Source organism: Gastrolobium bilobum, unplaced genomic scaffold, assembly GCF_033153095.1.
Source record: "Gastrolobium bilobum isolate Gb01-03AN ecotype WA unplaced genomic scaffold, APGP_CSIRO_Gbil_v1 utg3981, whole genome shotgun sequence".
Taxonomy (NCBI): domain Eukaryota; kingdom Viridiplantae; phylum Streptophyta; class Magnoliopsida; order Fabales; family Fabaceae; genus Gastrolobium; species Gastrolobium bilobum.
The window spans coordinates 35,714-44,945 of NW_026898638.1; positions in this window are offsets into that span (position 1 = coordinate 35,714).

Below are 9,232 nucleotides of genomic sequence, written 5' to 3' on the forward strand. Positions count from 1 at the left end.
ATGGCTCAGCCAATACAGAAGGTGCAGTTGTGGACCATGTGGGTCCTGGCAAAGGCATAGCCTCCAACGAAGAGTAACAATATTGTACATCTGAAAACATTGACAAGGCTCTTTCTTTGTGACACATGATAGTGGTGATGATCTATGCAATTGCAAAGCATAAATCTCTCTTGTAGCATCCAAGTTAAACACAGAAAGATCCTGAGAAGCACTTCTATTAAGTATGTTTGAAAGATTGGTTTCCTCTGAGCTCATTTCTTCTACCATGGCTTTACGCCACTGAGTTGGGACAAAGAAACAAAATTAGCAATGGTAACAAAATTGTGTTGCTGGGAAATTATGTATGTTAACACTAGCATGTGATGGAAGGACATGAGGAGGCACTAGTGACCAAGATAAAAAGTTGATGTACAAGTGACAGACCTAAGAAGTAACGGACCTAAGATTTTTTATAATAGCGGACGAAAATAAAATTTTAAAATTAAAAATTTTATTAAGAATAATATTAAGTATTAATTATTATAAATATTTTTGAGGAAGAGACTAACTATTAGTACTAATAGCCTATTATTATTAAAAAAATATTATTTTATACATAAAATAATTAAAAAAAAAAACTAAAATTTAGGGAGGGATAGTCCAATGTGAGTCCTCCTGGCATGTACGCACACTTCCATTTACACATCAAATCTTTTTTGAAAAAGGAATAGCCTGTGTGTGTCTGCAAAGTCATGGGATCCTGCACGCCCCTTGTGGTACTTTTTCTGCACCATGCCTTTATATCTGAATCGATCTTGCATCTCTATTATGTAATGCCATTAAATATACACTTCATGTCTTCTAAGACCCTACCAATTGGGAAAAAGGGGGATGGGGGGCTTGAATTCAAAAAAAATATATAGTGGTGTCGATACAAAATAAAAGTCTCCTATTAATTTAATTGATAACCTAAACAATCAATTATTTTTAAAATAAATTACTAAACATTTACTTTCTAATTTTTAGAAAAAACAAAAATTAGCCCATCTTAAAAGTTCAAAGATGTGTTGCTGGTTTGTTGCAACAAGCTGAAATGTAGAATAAGGGTTTTCATCAACCGATCCAAACCGATTCAAACCGTGGTAACCGAACCGAAAAACCAAAAATCAAATAAACCGAAAATCGAAAAGCCGAAAAAAATTGCAAATTTTAATTGGATTGGATCGATTTTCGGATTGATTGATGAAAACCGATTCAATCCAAACCGATCCAATATATTAATTCCCCTCTACCTACTTGGGTCTTTCCTCAATCATAGCCCAAAAATTTCTAAACTCAAGATCCATTAACTCATCAATTAAACCAAAGAAAAAATCAAAGAAAAAACCTAGTCACATCTCATTAACAAAATTTTATTTGTGTAGAGCTTCCTATCTCATTTGTATAGAGTCAATATATACAAAAGATGTTATTTGCACAATAATCATGAAACAAATTTTAAGATTTTCAAAAAACCGAAAATCGATCCAATCCAAACCGAAAAAAATTGGATCGGATTTGAAAAAAAATTCAAACCGAATGAATGATTACATGATCAAACCGAAGGGATTGAATCGGATAATTTTTACTTCCAAAATCGATCCAATCCAGACCGCGAACACCCCTACTATAGAAGTGTCACGCAACTCTATTCTGAACACTACCAGTTACCCAATTGGCAATTGTTCGAACAGCATGCATGAACTAATCGGCTACAATGCAAGCTTGGTTTTTTTGGTCCCAGACTAATGGCATTGGGCTTTCTTTATGTCATGCACACTGAAATCCACCATGTACCATTGAGTTTTCAAAGTCGAAACCAATATTGCAATGCTTGGCACTTGTAGTGTTGGTTTAGGATTATTGGCGTGTAACCAAACGGTGATAATTAATGGCTCGCCCCAAACTTAATCTGGGCTTAATCTCTACCAATATTATTTTTAGAGACATAAAATCTTAATCTCTAACTTGTTCCAAATTCAGAATTAATTTCTGACTCAAAGAAAGTTTGTGGAAATATCTGAGGATACTACTCACCTCAAATAAATAATTAGTATTGATATAAAAAAGAAAAAGAAAAAGAAAAAGAAAAAGAATTCTTGCTGTGTAAAATACTTATCTCATTTCATGTTCGCATTTGTAAGTAACTGTCTGATTTACCTTAAAAGGGGGAAGGGGGTATAACAATTTTTGAAAACTATTATATCTGAATGTAATGGTGGTAATTATTTACATTTTAAAAATGGGTTCTTGTAGAAAACAATTTTGAGATAAAATTGAGACTTAAAAAAACCATTTCAAGGTTTTTTTTAAAAAATCTAATAAATGTTTTTCATATTTTCTTCCTTTTCACTTTCTGTTTCTTTCTCCTTTGTCTAGATCTATCGGTGGCTATTAGGTGGAATGTAATTATAATAACTACTTATTCATTTAATGATCAATAAAAAAAAAATTACACTCCCCTCAGTGCTCGCCCAATAAACAAGATAATTTTTTTAATTAAAATAAATAAAAATGTAATAATGATAGTTAAGAATATTCTAATTTTGTCTACTATAGGTACTTCATTTTTAAATGACCGTTTAAGTCATTTTTTAGTAACCAATAAAAAAATCAATTTTAAAATTTTATGCATGTGCCCCTAAAGTTACGATATTTATTTGCTAATTTATAAATTAACGAAAATTTTGTATAAGATCATGTGTGAAACTAAGGAATTATTTTTTCAACAAAAATCTTATTTATCTATGCAAGAATTACGATTTTAATTAAATTATGATCCTTCACATAGATAAAGTGTCCAGTGATTTCCTTAATACAATTTGCCCCACAAATGAGCAATTTAGAAAAGCAAGACTAGGTTTTGTGAAGCCTTCTACACCACTCGTTTTTCCAATCTGAGACTTTCTTAACTCACTTCCCTTCATATTCCCAACACTCATTCATTCCCAACCAATTTCTTATTCATTTCATATGGATTCTTCATAATAATTCCAACATCACTTGTTTATCATTTACACTCATCTTTTACTGTCATTTAGGAATCAAGATGATAAAATATAGTTGACCATATCTTTAAAGTCAATGATGCTATATAAATAATACATTAGTTTATACATAAACACAAATCTTCTTTATTTTTTATTATCTTTGCATACATACAGTTCAAATCAGTTCTTTTTTTATAAATTTTCATATAAACCAACAATTATGCATACTTATCCTCTTTTATGTTCATCATGCCTTTAATATTATAGTTTAGACACAAGAACATTGGAAGTTTTGTACCAATGCTATCAATAATATTAATGTAGTGAATCTGCTTTCACAGAATCCAGGGAAGTATTTGCTGTCTTCGCATGTAAAACAGCAACGGCACCTTAAACTTTTGTTCTGATCCTTGCCATGTGCTTGCCCCAACTTGCCGTGAAACCTAGCTAGTTTGGTCGCTGCCACTAGCACCCTTTTTACTCACAAACAGACGCAGGGCATGGTTACATGCACATGAAATCAAAAAATAAACAAAGACTACTTGCACTGTTGCACACAACAACCAATAAAAAACCACAATTTGCTAATTGGACGTATCGGGCTTAGTGTTGTATATAGTCAATTTTCCGTTGAATCAGAATCTTCTATATGTGGAGTTAAGTGCGTGTATACCACAAAATATTGGCTCATTAAGTCCAAAGTTCTCACTCCTGCACTTGCGCAGTTGTTGAATTTCTTGCCTATTTTATTTATCCAAAAATTATATTTCAGGTAAGTGCACATACATAATAAGTAGAGTATAGTTTTTACAGAGACATTAACAAGTAATTAATGCGAAATTGAACTAGTTAGAGCTTTAAGAATAAGGTGATCACATTATTGAGATTCGTGATTAAAAGTTAAAACAATTAAAAAGGTTGGGAAAAAAAAGTGACGTGAACAATCCCAAAATCACATAATTTAGGGGTTTGGAAAAAAGTACATGATATTTTAATAATTTAATTTGTTTCTCTTTAATAATATGAGTTTTTGCGAAACATCCTATATTTTTTTTTCATAAATCCCAAAATATTATTATTTTAGGATGGGTTACAAGAGATAACTATATCTCTTGTTGCAAGAAAAACCTAATCCTATAAAGAAACTTCAAAAGCATTTAAAAGCAAATATTTTTAAACATCGATGTGTCTAATCATATCAAAATGTTACTCTCTTTCCCTAATCAGTACAAGTTTAAGCCGTGATTTTAGGAATAATTACTTTTACTAAATACATAGATTCTGTCCAAGAAAAGAATACATTCTTATTTAGCATTAAAAATCTTTTATTTTTTTATTGAGTTGATAGAAAATCCTTATTTTATTTGCAATTTATGACTTTATTAGCAAGGCTACACAGTACTACTATCTTGGAAAAACATCTTTAATCTTATTGGCGCACTAAGTATAGGTACGGTGTTAATTCAAAATCAAATTATAAATTATATATTTTGAGAAATACATCGTTATAATATTAAAAAAAATTCTTTTTTTTAGAAAACATGTAAACTAATGTGATATGTTTTTAGGGTTTTATTAATCTTATATTAAAAAAGATATGCTATCTCATGTCATAGAGATAAACTTGTGAGCTTCATCACCTAAAAAAAAAATGACACAGTTATCGAAAGATGTGTAGGAAAAAAAATTATCACATGTAGCATAAGAGTAATTTTTCCCATATTTTTATTGGTGGATTGTACACGTTAGTGCAATATATTAGATTTTTTCCTTATCTTGGTAGGACCCTGAATCCGAGAAGTTGAACTCTATAAGCAGAAGGGAGACAACTCTTTGCCTCCCAGAGTGTTGAAGTTATTTGACAGCTTTCCCTTTTTAAGCGGAGACTTCCTCTGTTACTGAGCTGTATATGTAACCACATCGATGATTTTGAAGCCTGTGTTCTGCGTGTTGTGTTACAAAAGTCAATTGTAACTATGAATAGCAAATTCAAAGTTTGTTTTCTACGAGGTAATAACTTTATCGGACTAATGACACCAGCTTGCATCCATGAATGAACGACCACTTAAACATATCTCAAATAACATTAATTAGAAATAGTCATTGTTAGTGTAATTAATGAAAAATTTTATATCAAAGCTTGGGGCGTGTCTGTGTATATAAGGATAACTTATTCGTAATCTAAAATTAATGCTAAATTTTCATTTTAATAATCAAAGTTTTGAATTTGTATGCAACTCTATAATATGCCCTTAAACAATATTTTAATAGCAAATTTCTAAAATTTCACTTATTTAAATAATTCCTTTAAAAGTATGTTCTAATAAATTTGACTAATCTTATTTTGAATTTGAGTTTTTCCATCCTCCTTAAAAATTGAGACTTCCAAGAATCGAATTTAGTATCATCTAGGTCAAATTCTGAAGTCTAGCTAAGTAATTACTTGAGCAACAACTCTTGGATAGAAAAAACATGATCAAAAATTGAAATTGCCTATTAATTAATGTAGTAGGTAAAAAAAACATATAATAAACTAACACCAAATCTTTCTTTAAAACATTAGAGAATTTGAGAACCACAAAATGTTATTATACAATTCATAAAGAAGAAAAATGCACTGATAATTATTGGTTCAATTAATAAGAAATTTATTTGCTTTAATTATAGATTTTAAATTCGTGTCCTATAGAATTTAAAAAATGGTTTTAAGAGAGTCCCTTTGGATATAAGTTCGAACCGAAGTAATCACACAATCAATGTGGCTGGAAAGACAGAGAGAAATACCAATAATTTTCTGCTAAGAGACTTTGCTTCATATACAAAATTTCATGAACTAAATCAATAAGAGTATCCCCCACCCCACCCCCATTTATCTTTTCTTTAAACAGTCAAGTATTATCCCAACACGTTCTTCGATTGGTCATTAAAATCTCTTCTCTGAACTTATAGGTCTCACAACTCCTCTACAAACTAATAATAATTCAACTTTACTCCTTCAATATAAATTATCAATTTTTTTATGCAATTGTCAATAAAAATAAAGATCCAAAATATAAACCAAAATTTGTCCATTGTATAAACAAGATAGTACTAAGTTCACTATGTTACCAAACTTCCAAAGTATGGTTATTAGTTGTAGTGAATTCGTAGTTTATGAATTAGGTATAGTCTCCGTCAGCAGAGTGGTCCAAAACAAGATACGGGTCAGAAATTCTCTTGCACAAAATCTTGAACATGAGTATTTTTTTTGAAAGGCCACGATGCCCTGACTCCTCCTTATACATCTTTGTCCACGCATTCCTGGCTGTCCTAACTAGCTTTTTCTTCTTTTACTAATTAACCTCCTTCTCAAGTATCAATGATTTTGATTTCCATGGCATGAGAATGATGAGGCCATCAGTCACACAACCCTGGTCAAATATAAAAGTCTTCACCAAGACAGCTCAGATAGACACCAAGTTGGAATTTCTAAAGTTAGTCTTTTAAAAAAAAGTTAGTAGAAGTCCATTTTAGAAGAAAGTATATGCAGTAATTAATTAAAAAAATTGATAAAAAGAGTTGTTGTTTTTCTTAGTTGTGGTTCTATCCAATTCAAATTGGATTAGTCACATAATTAATGAACTGATAGAAAAATTTGTTAGAGATATTAATATAAAATTATTAATATAATTATTACTTATTAACTTAAGTTGTTGGATTAAATTTGTTGCATTATATAGTACCGGAACTTATGACCAATCATAAATCTGAATATTACCGCCCCATATTAATATAAAATCATTATGTGGTTATCACTTACCAACTTTTTTTTTATAAAATTTTAAAAAAATAATTGATTAAAAAATTGAAGGAAGTTAATTTTGAAAGAATTTAGATTATTTAATCTCATTTATTTGAATTTAATTTAATTTTATATAAGGAAATAAATGAAAAGAGAAACACATTCAAAGTCAAAAATTATAAATAGATTTTCATAAGTTTTAATCAGACTTTATAGGTTTATAATTATTTTAGTCTATTTCTTTTTATACATAATTTTGTCACGTTAAAAAATCCATGGTAATGGGGGTATTGTTATAAAATATGTCTTGCATTTTATTTTTAAATTTCCGTCAAGATTGATGCATATAATCTCTCTCTCTCTCTTTCTCTCTCCAAATCTTGGGAACATTTCATATACAAAATCAGTGAGTCTGTTGTGAATGACGAAGGTACAAGTGGGTGGCTAGCTAATTAATGCTTTCTGGTTAAAAGTTTATTTAAAACTTTAATTAATCTGGTAGTGATCACCCACTTTATACTAAAAACAACGAAGCCCTGTTAATTGGACCAATTGCTGATGTTTATTCGATTCATGTACTTCTTTATATGTTTGAAATCTGACAACACACACCCACACACGAAGACCATAAAATTTTGAATGATAACTGGATTCAACTATTGAGGAAAGTTGAGAGAAACCTCCCTGTCGTTGACATAACCGAGGAATTGTATGCAATAAGTTCTTTGGGGTGTTTGGTAGAGGAGAAATTTTTTTTATCCAGGAATCACGATTTTCAGGAATATGATGAGAAAATAAGTTTTCTGGTAATGTTACTAAAAAGTTGTTTGATAGACTAACATATTCCCGGGAATATTGGGTTAATTTTCTTGATGCTATGTTTAGTTGTATTAAATTTTTCCTTGTCATAGAAATCCTAAAATACCATCTCCTGGATGATATTGCTGGATGGTTTTTTCAAAAAAATTTACACACAAAATAAAATCCCGAGAAAATCAGATTCTTGGGAAAATTTTAAAAATCTTGTACCAAACGTAGATAAATAAGATTACCATTTTCAGTTTCCCGGGAATCCTAAAAAAATCCGTGTACCAAACGGTCCTTTAGGTACTTTTGGACAGTGTTGTTAAATCTGACTCGGGCATTGATCTGGTTGAGGTACTAGGTCATTGGATTACTGGTCGGATCGGTAGATCACTAATCGGATCGGTTGATCCAGATATATATAAATATATAAAAATATATATAAATATGAACATGTAAATTCAATTATATTCTTCATATCTAAAATGAATTAAACAAGATTTATTAAATAAGCTCAAAAACATGAAAAATAAATAAATAAAAATGCACGCTATTATTATGTCAATTTAGATTGCAACTCAGAATCCCCATAAACATACTTCTCAATAAACATTGAACTCATTTTTTTCAAACTCATCTAAATTAAAATGACATATGTCACATTCTCTTAATTTATTATTCAACAAATTGCTTCACTATTGAAAGTTGAAATTTGAAGTCATTGTAGAAGAGTATACTAGCAAATAAAATTACAAAAAGTTTTTATAATGAGTTCTATATTTTTGTCTGACAAGTTAAAACAATTTTGATTTTTTTTTAAAATGCATGATCCGACCGGGTCGCCAGGTCACCAGTTTTGATCGAATTTGACTTGTTTTGTCTGAATTTTGACCCGATTTGACTAGATCGATACATAACCGATCCAATGCTTGACCCGAACTGGTCCGATAACCGATTCACCGGATTCCGGGTCGGGCCGAGTTTTGCAAAGTGTTTTTGGAGGTCAAAAAGTATTTACTTTGTAAAATTTAATTATATGAATCATTACTATTTTCAAGTTTAACTATATTTTTTATATTTAAGGTTTTTCTAGACCAGTGACCATTGACCAGTCATAAAAGTCCAATTTATCGAATCAGCCTCTAAGGTCCATATAAGAAATTATACCCCTGCCTTCATAAAGTAAAACAAAATGTCCCAAAATTGAATCGCGCGAGATTAAATGCTTGCCATAATGTGATACACTACTCGTGGAATGTATGTCCGTACCATCATTAGTACAAGAAAATGCAATTTAAGGTACGATCAATATGAAGATTAAAAGAATAAAATTGTAATGCCTCATCTTTATACGATCAAATTACGGACACTACCATACGATTCTCTCCTATCCTATTATATTAAAAGCATAAAAAAAAAAAAAAAAATACTATTAACATAGTTAGAATAGGACCAGGTATCTCTGTGTATGACTCTGACCAGTAGTGACTTTTAAGTACAGGAAGTTGCGTATTGGTAATTCAATATATGATGGCTAGTGTCTAAAAAAATTACTACAATTCCATTGATTGAGATAATTTTACAAGCTTCGCACCTAAATTGATAACAAAAAATTTAATAAAAATAAAGAACATAAAAA